This window comes from Felis catus, chromosome C1 (assembly GCF_018350175.1).
Source record: "Felis catus isolate Fca126 chromosome C1, F.catus_Fca126_mat1.0, whole genome shotgun sequence".
Lineage (NCBI taxonomy): Eukaryota > Metazoa > Chordata > Mammalia > Carnivora > Felidae > Felis > Felis catus.
Window position 1 is genome coordinate 49,264,748 of NC_058375.1, and position 9,358 is coordinate 49,274,105.

General features: G+C 37.2%; 1 long non-coding RNA gene across 1 annotated transcript in view; it reads left to right on the top strand.

Moving 5' to 3' along the window:
- The window catches only part of LOC123379632, a 101,119-nt gene extending 93,351 nt beyond the window's left edge, over positions 1–7,768 (top strand). The window contains exons 3-4 of the long non-coding RNA XR_006584336.1: positions 7,432–7,553; positions 7,638–7,768. This is a non-coding gene — a long non-coding RNA (uncharacterized LOC123379632). The remainder of the gene's footprint in view (positions 1–7,431; positions 7,554–7,637) is intronic.
- Positions 7,769–9,358: the final 1,590 nt, after the last annotated feature.

Consider the following 9,358-nt stretch of genomic DNA (forward strand, 5'->3'; position numbering starts at 1 on the left):
CCTTTATGCTTTTTTCAAGCCCAGTGATTAATGTTATGACTATTATTCTAAATTCTTGTTCCTTTATATTGCTTAAATTGTTTTTGATCAATTCATTAGCTGTCACTACTTCCTGGAGTTTCTTTTGAGGAGAGTCCTCTGTTTTGCCAGTTTGGGGTGTCCCTGGGGTGGCTCCCAACTGCAGGGCACTTCCCCTGTGCTGTCTGGAGTAACGTGTTGGTGGGCAGGGCCACAGTAAGATTGGTGTGTACCTTATCTTCCCCTCTCCCAGGGGCAGGACTCACTGTGGAGTGGTGCGGTGCTGCTTTGATGGGATCTGGCATATTAGCCGGGGTGGATCTGAAAGGTGCACAGTGGTGGGAGGGGCAGGCTTAGCTCACTTTGCCATCAGTGGTCCCCTGCAGGAGGGTCCCTGCAGCACCAGAGGGAGGCCAACCCATGGGAGGGATGGATCCACAGAAGCACAGCATTGGGTGTTTGTGTGGTGCAAGCAAGTTTGGTGATGGGAACTGGTTCCCTTTGGGATTTCAGCTGGGGGATGGGAGAGGGAGATGGCGCTGACCAGCTCCTTTGTTCCCTGCCAAGCTGAGCTCTGTCTTCTGGGGCTCAACAACTCTCCTTCCCATTGTCCTCTAGCCCTCCCATTCTCTAAACAGAGGTGTTGACTTACAACATTCCAGATGTTAAGTCCCTCTGGCTGTCAGAACACACTCCATTCAGCCCCTCTGCTTTTGCAAGTCAGACTTGGAGCCTCTGCCTTGTCGGGAGGCTGCCCCTCCACTGCCCCAGCTCCCTCCCGCCAGTCTGTGTAGTGCACACCGCCCTTCCTACCCTCTTCCGTGGGCCTCTTGTCTACACTTGGCTCTGGAGAGTCCGTTCTGCTAGTCTTCTGGTGGTTTTCTGGACTATTTAGGCAGATGTTGGTGGAATCTAAGCGATCAGGACACAGTGAGCCCAGCATCCTCCCATGCCGCCATCTTCCCTCACTTTCAGTTTCTGTATTAATTTTTTTAATGTTTATTTATTTTTGATAGAGACAGCAGGTGGGGAAAGGAGCAGAGAGAGAGGGAGACAAAGAATCAGAGGCAGGCTTCAGGCTCCGAGCTGTCAGCACAGAGCCTCATATGGGGATTCAACTCAGGAACTGCTGCTAGTTCAGTTAACACTTAACTGTTAAGTGACAGTTAAGTCAGTCACTTAACTGACTGAGCCACCCAGGTGCCCCTGTACTGAATTTTCAGATTAGAAAATTATTACTTCCTAGAGTTTTTGATGGAGTCTTAGGGTTTTCTATATGTAAATAATGCCATCTGCAAAAAGTGACAATATTTTTAAAACTTTTTAATTGAAGTATATGTAACAGTTGTATTACTTTCTTTTCTAATACTATTGTATTACTTTTAGGTGTATAATAGGTTTCAGTAATTCTGTACATTACTCAGCAAAAAAATCCCCTTTATCATCCACACACCTTCCCTCTGGCAATCTTCAGTTCTCTGTATTTAGGTCTTTGTTCATTTTTGTTTCTTAAATTCCACAGTTGATTGAAATTGTATGGTATTTGTCTGATTTATTTCACTTAACATCATAGTTTCTAGAGGCCCATCCCCATGGTTTCAAATAGCAGAATCTCATTTTTTTTTATGGTTGAGTAATATTCTATTGTATATACATACCACATCTTCTCAAACCATAGATCTACAGATGGACACTTGAGTTGATTCCTTATCTTGTATATTATAAACAATGCTGCAATAAATATGGGGATGCATATATCATCTCAAATTAGTGTTTTAATTTTCTTTGGGTAAATACCCAGAGGTAGAATGAATGGATCAAATGGCATTTCTATTTTAAAGAAACCTCCATACTCTTTTTCACAGTAGCTACACCAATTTACATTCCCACCGACAATGCACTAGGATTCTTTTTTGTCCTCATTCTTGCCAACACGTGTTCTCATCTTTTTTATTCTCGCTATTCTCACAGGTATAAGGTGATATCTCGTGGCTTCATTTTGCATTTTTCTTGATAATGTAGAGCATTTTTTTTTAACGTGTGTATTAGCCATTTGTATGTCCTCTTTGGAAAAGTGTTTTTAAAATGGTCAGAGGACCTGAATAATCGGCTTATTTTTGTTGTTGAGTAGTTAATATATTTTGGCTATTACCCCTTATTGGGTACATCATTTACAAATATATTCTCCCATTTGCTATGCTGCCTTTTTGTTTGGTTAGTTTACTGTGAGGACTATACCAAAAGAAAAATCTTCTTAATAGTTTAATTTTGCTTTTGTTTCCCTTGCCTGAGGATACATATGCAGAAAAACGTTTCTATGGCTAATATCAAAGAAATTGTTGCCTATGTTTTCTTTTAGAAGTTTTCTGGTTTTATGTCTCATATTTAGGACTTTAACCATTTAGAGTTTATTTTTTGCATTTGGTAAAAGAAAATAGTCCAGTATCATATTCTTTTGCATGTAGTTGTCCTTGGTCTTTTTTTTTTTTTTTTACCAATTTGGATGCACCCTCTGTTGGCACGACTACCTCTTGACTCTTCTCAAAATGGTTTTTGATTCAGTTCATGGCTCCTGAGTAGCCAGCTGGAGAACTTAGGATTTTTGAAATTGAATGACCTTTTTCACTGAATGAAGTCTGAGTTAGTTGTTCCTCTCTTCATAAATCCTGGGTAGTACAACCAGAGTTGAAAGTATACAGTCAACGATAAAACTTCTCAAAAGGGGCTCTCTTCATTTCAGGAATGACACCACTGTGTCTAGTTTTTGTGTCTTATTTATATTCTATTTGTATTCTGAACACTCCACTCTTATGTCTACTTTTGCAATCACTTATTCAACAGTTACCATGTACCAGACTTTTGGATTGGTCACTGATATAAAACATAATAACTTCATATTGGCTCCTCCCAGTGTATACCATAGTCCTCTAGCTGGCTCTGCCAGTAGCTTGCCCTGTAATTTTGTGGAAGTCTGATCCTCCTTATAATCCTCACATTTTATATGCTGTATTGCAGAAGTTCAACAGAATAAAGGAATGAATGGTCAATCTTATTTTTATTTAAGTTACCATTTATTTAACACCATCTAGGCCAAGTATTTTATATGGATCATCTCATTATATATATGAACTAAACTATAAAGGAGAAATAAACTGAAGTTTATATAGCAAGTGGTTGAGCTCATATTCAAAGTTTGGAAGTGTAATTCCAGAGGATGTAACATTATTCATTAGAGAGCTCTGCATTTCTACGGGGGGCGGGGGTGGGGAGGGTGGGAAGAATGCAGAACATCCTTGCAGGTACCTTGCTTCTCACTGAATGACACCAAAGAATAGTAGCCAAGGAGGTTCTATGTTTTTTATGGTCTTACATTATGAAACCACTTTACCTTTCAATATATAAGAGATCAGATATATGTAGGGCCTGAAATCCCTCTTACCTGTCCTTCATCTTTCTGCATTGCTATCTATGAAATGTGTGGGTCTCTTTCTTCTCTTGTACTTTTCCATAGATGTTGGAGTTGGGGGGGGTAAAACTATACCTCTCAATCTCTCACCTGTAAACTGAATTCCAACAAGTAGAGAGATGTTAAGAGGGAAATAGAAAACAAATTATCACCCTTATAGAGAAATTGATCACTTTTTGTCTCCATTGGTTCCTGGTAGAAGTGGATTAAGTAGTGAAGCCAAAAAAAGCAACCCTTACCATTCTACTTCAAACCCACATCAACCATTTTACCTATAATGCTTGTAATGTATATTGTTCCCTGCCCTTTAATTTTCAACTGATCTATGATTTAAAGGAAGCAAATATTTGGGTCTTTTTTTCTATCCAAACTGACCATCTCTTTTTAATGTTTAGTATTTTTACACTCAGTATAATTATCTGTATGGCTGAGTTTGAGTCTAGTGCTTGGGAATTTTGTTTTTCTGTTGGCCTATTTTATGTCCATCTGCTTGTAGTCAAATCATATTTTTAGCATTTCAATTTATCTTTTTTCTTGCATTTATACTTTTTTTGGTAATGCTTTATAGATTACATTACAAAATTTTAGCTTACCTGTTTTGAGGTATGTTTCTTCCTAATTAAAGATCTACAATATTATGTCATTTATTTCCAACAATGCTTTACCATTTGTGCTAGTTTTATCATGTATTTCACTTTTGCATGGACTGTAAACAATACCATTTGTTAGTATTATTACCTTAGGTTACAAGTTCTCTTACAGAAATTTAAAATATATTTCTTACCATTCTCCCTGAAGTTTGGGACATCTACTTGGTGTTATTTCTTCTCAGCCTAATAAATATCTTTGAGATTTTCTTTTAGTGCAGGTCTTAAAAGACAAATTCTTTCAACTTTGACTTGTCTTGAAATGACTTTTTATTCTTGCCTTTATTTTAGAAGAATATCTTTTACTGAATATAGTCAGTTCCCTCGCCTTTTGTTGCTTTCTAGACCTTGTATTTAAAGTACATTAAACAACAAAGGAAGAAAATCATTGGGTTGTGCAATGTAAGATTTATGAAGGAGACAGGGTTTTAACTGAGCATTAAAAACAAACACAAAAAACCTAGACAATTAACAGCACTAGAACACACTGGAGGAGAATCTTATTTTAGTTCAAATCTCGGTCTGGGGCTCTCTACTCCTTACTTGCTTCTCTGTAAGAAAAGGGGAGAAATAGATCTGACTGGGAACACATCACATCAGACAAGACATCAGGTGAGAACCTGACATTCATTGAATCACACTGAAGTCACTGCATTTAAAAGGGAATATAGGTCCTGTTTCACTCTCCTGAACTCCCTGGCATTACTAGTAAGATTGGGTTTCTAGGTTAGGTCACAATCCTCCAACTTACTGGAGGTACAGATATGAAGCTGAGTTATTTTCTTTGCAGCATCAATTCTCCCTTATATATGGATTTAAGAAAAAAATAAATGAGCAAAGGGGGAAAAAAGAGAGAAGCAAACCAAGAAACAGACTCTTAACCTTAGAGAACAAACTGATGGTTTCCAGAATGGAGGGAGAGGGGAGAATGGGTGAAGGGATTAAGGATTGCACTGGATGTTGTATGGCAGTGTTGAGTCACTATATTGCATACCTGAAATGAGTATTACATTGTACGTTAACTGAAATTTAAATTAAAAATTAGCAGTAAGATATCTTAATTAAAAACATTTGTAAATTAAACAATTGATAAGTAATCCATAAGTCAAAACATCACAAGATAAAATAGAAAATATTTTTGAATGAATGAAAATTAAAACATACCAATTTTTGGAGCAAATAGAGTATATTGGTGAGTATATACAATATACAATCACAGAGTTAAATGCACAAGACCTAATGCAATAATTATGCTCCTAGTTATTTAACCAAGATAAATGAAAATAGGGCCTCTTATGAAGTTGTATCCAAGAATATTCATAACAGTCTTATCCCTGATAGCTATAAATTTGTAAACCATTAACAAAACTATGTTATAGGAGGAGTATTCTAGGAAGACAGCAGAATAAGAAGCTCGAGGACTCTGCCTTCCCACCTAAACATAATTGTACTAGAAGAAATGATGTAACTATCTGGGGACTTTGTAGTCTGTTGAAGGCTTGTAACTTCCAGGAAAAGGCTTGAGCCAGTAAATTGTGATTAATTTCAGCCAAATTCAGCTCTTGGCTCAGCAGCAGTGCTCCAGCCCTGTAGTAGGCAATGTACATGTTCCAGGAGTACATTGCATGCAACCTGTGGGAGCCAGGGTGGGCAAGAAGGGTCACATTCTCCAAAAATCAGGGATCTATGTACTGATCACTGCTTCTGATCATGGAGGTTCAGACACAGAAACAGGCAGACATGTTTGCAACCTTCTCCCCTTGTATCCTAAGAACAAAGCAAGCTTGTATGTTTTGATTTCAAAACTAGTAATGAAAACAGTCTCATAGTGGTATAAAAGCCAATGGAAAAGAATGGAGAGCCTAGAAATAAATAACTTTTGACAAAGGTGCCAAGGCCCATTTAATGGGGGAAAGGATGGTCTCTAATAAATGGTGCTAGGAAAATTAGGTATTCACAATAAAAGGATGAAGTTGGATCCTTACCTAGCATCATATATAAAAATTAACTCAAAATCTAGCAATTCTTAGAAGACAACAGGGCAAAGCTTCATGACCAGTAATTATTTCTATATGACACCAAAAGCACAGATAACAAAAGAAAATTTGGATTCTTGGAAATAATGTGCATCAATGGACACTATCAACAGTGAACAGATAACATATAGAATAGGATCAACTGTTTACAAATAATATATCCAAGAAGGGATTAATATCCAGAATACATAGAAATCTTAAAAACAACCCAATTTAAAAATGGGCAAAGGAATAGACATTGCTCCAAAGAAAGTATAGGGATGGCCACTAAGCACATGAAGATATTCAACATCACTAATCATCAGGACAAAGCAAATCAAAACTTTGATGAAATACTCCACTTCATACCCATTAGAATGGATACTGTCAAAGAAACTGAAAACAAATGTTGGAAGGATGTGGAGAAATTAGAACCCTTGTGTAATTTCAGTGGGAATGTAAAATGGTACAGCCCCTGTGGAAAAAAATTCAGCATTTTTACTTCTGTGTATATACTCAAAAGAAGTAAAATCAGTGTCTAGGTTTAGATGAGGTCAGGTGGGTGGTGACTTCATGATGGAATTCATGCCCTTATATGAAGAGGAGGAGACAAGACTTTGTCCCTGCACATGTAATAAGGAAAGGTCATGTGAGCTTATAGCATGCAAGGAAGAGGTTCCCAAGCACCTTGATTTCAGACTTTCCCACGTCTAGCACTGTGAAAAATAAACTTCCATTGTTTAAACCACCCAGTTTGTGGTATTTTGTTGCAGCAACCCAAGCTAAGGTACCCATATTCATAGCAGTATTATTCACAATAGCTAAAATGTGGAAGAAACCCAAGTGTCCATTTGACAGAGAAGCAAAATGTGGTATATATGTACAATGAAATATTACTCAGCCTTGAAAAGAAAATTCTGGAATGTACTACAATAGGCTAAAACTGGAGGACATAGTGCTAAGTGAAACAAGTCAGTCACAAAAAGACAAACTAGGATTAAATTTTAAGGAGGTACCTAGATTAGTCAAAATCATTGAGACAGAAGGTGGTTTCAGGAGATGGGAGAGGGGGAACTGGGAGTTATTATTTAATGGGTACAGAGCTTCAGTTTGGAGATGGAGGGTAGTGATGGTTACACTACGATATGAATGTACTTAACACTACTGACCTTTGTATTTAATGGTTATGATGGTAAATTTTGCTGTGTTTATTTACCACAATAAAAAATTGAAAAGGAAAACCTATATACTATACCTTAATGGAATATTACTTTACATCTTCTAGGACTGCCTGATCACCAGTTCCTGATCAGCACTCTTTCCAGTTTGGAGGCATATAGTGTTAATCCTTGGGATTGAATCTGCTCAGCTTCTGTCTTCAGTACTGCTCCTAATGTCTGGGTGCAGGTAAGAAGCCATACCAGTTAGCCTGCTGTGGTGAATCCTCTGTATCTTCCCTTGCCCACCACCACTTTTTTTTTTTTTAAGTAGGCTTCACACCCAGTGCAGGGCTTGAACTCACAACCCTGAGATCAAGACCTGAGCTGATATCAAGAGTCACATGTTTAACTGAAGGAGCCACCCAGGCACCCGTCCCACCACCTTTCGATTTGTAGTTTCTTCTTCGTATTATTGCTTGCTGCTGACTTATTAGGCATTACATATTAAACATTCTTATTTAATTTAAAATATTCTTGAATTAAAATCACATTCCTGTTGGCTCCCTTCCTCAGGTGTTTTAAAGTCATGTATATTGTGATTTTTTTTTTTTTTAGGTCTTTAGGTAGGCACTTAATAGTAGGAAAACACTTTGTTTAGATTCTTAGGTACAAACTGTGGTTCCTCAAGTATGTGATCTAGGCAAGTCTCTTAACTTCTCTGAATTTTGGTTTTTCATAAGCAATAAAGAAATACCTGGGTTTTTTTTTCCACCTGTAAATGAAACTGCTTTGTTGATTCTCAAACATACACATACAGGAATTGTGATAATGATAAGATGGTAATGATAATGATGATGAGATGTTTTTCAGTAACAGGGAGGTGAAAAAGCTCAAGGGATAACATCAAATTGCCCCTGACTTATCGACATTTATGGTGTCAATCAAGATGCCCCTCCATGAAAATCCATGGGGTCTCCAGTGTTGAGGGACTTCCTCTCTTCATAGGGGCAAGGCCTGGTAAGACATAATAAACCAGTGAGAAACTCAAGATGCCTGCATTTGCAAAAAGCAAAGCCACAGTTCATTTTCAATTAAATTATTCTCAGTCATATGCAATTACCAAATGCAATTAGGCCATTCATTATAGAGAGAAGAAAAATGCAGCATCACTTCTGTTATTTTTAGTGACAGTGAAGCAAGTGAATGCAAAGCACCATGTTACCTTTCTCCTAGTTTTTGTTTCTGTGATGAAAAGAAACCTTGCTCTCTTTCAGGCAGGTTATATATTCCCAAGTTTCTAGGCTTGGAGTACAGTTCCATCCATTTTCCATGACGAAGTCTGGAATATTCTATAAAATATAGAAGGCAATCTTCTTAAAAATTTAAGACTATTTTTTTAAATAGCATGGTTAAATTAAAAAAACAGTGGCTATAGGTCAACTTTCTAAAATACTATAGGAGATAAAATTATCCACTTAGACTTATGAGACCCAAGGCATGAACTCTCTCCTTACTAACTTCAGCAAACTTCAGTTCTCCCATCTATAAAATGGAAATCTAATAGAACCCATCACTTAGGGTTATTGTGAGTATCCACTGTGTTAATATAGCTGAATAAGTTAACAAGAGCATGGTGCCTAATAAGCATCCAGTCAATGATATTGATGATAATGAGATAGTAATGATGGTGTTTAGGCTTCATTTACTTTTCTACTCATTCATTCCGTGAACATCTTATTGAGTGATTTCAATGTGTCAAGCATGAGGTTAGACCTTGAGCAAGTAATTGAATTATTCATCCTCTTCTCTCAACCTACTACTACATCCAAGGTACATCAGTTCTAATCCTAAATATTTTAAGATTTTATTCCTCCCCTCTTAAATCCCTACCATAAACCCTCATTCTTTGTTTTGTATATTTCTAATATGCCTTCCATTCTGATATAAAGAGACCATAATAAAACTTAGTCTGTCAGTCTCTGACTTCTATTTTCTATTTCTCTAGCTCATCTAGGATAAAGCACAAACTCTTAATATGACATCTATATCTGT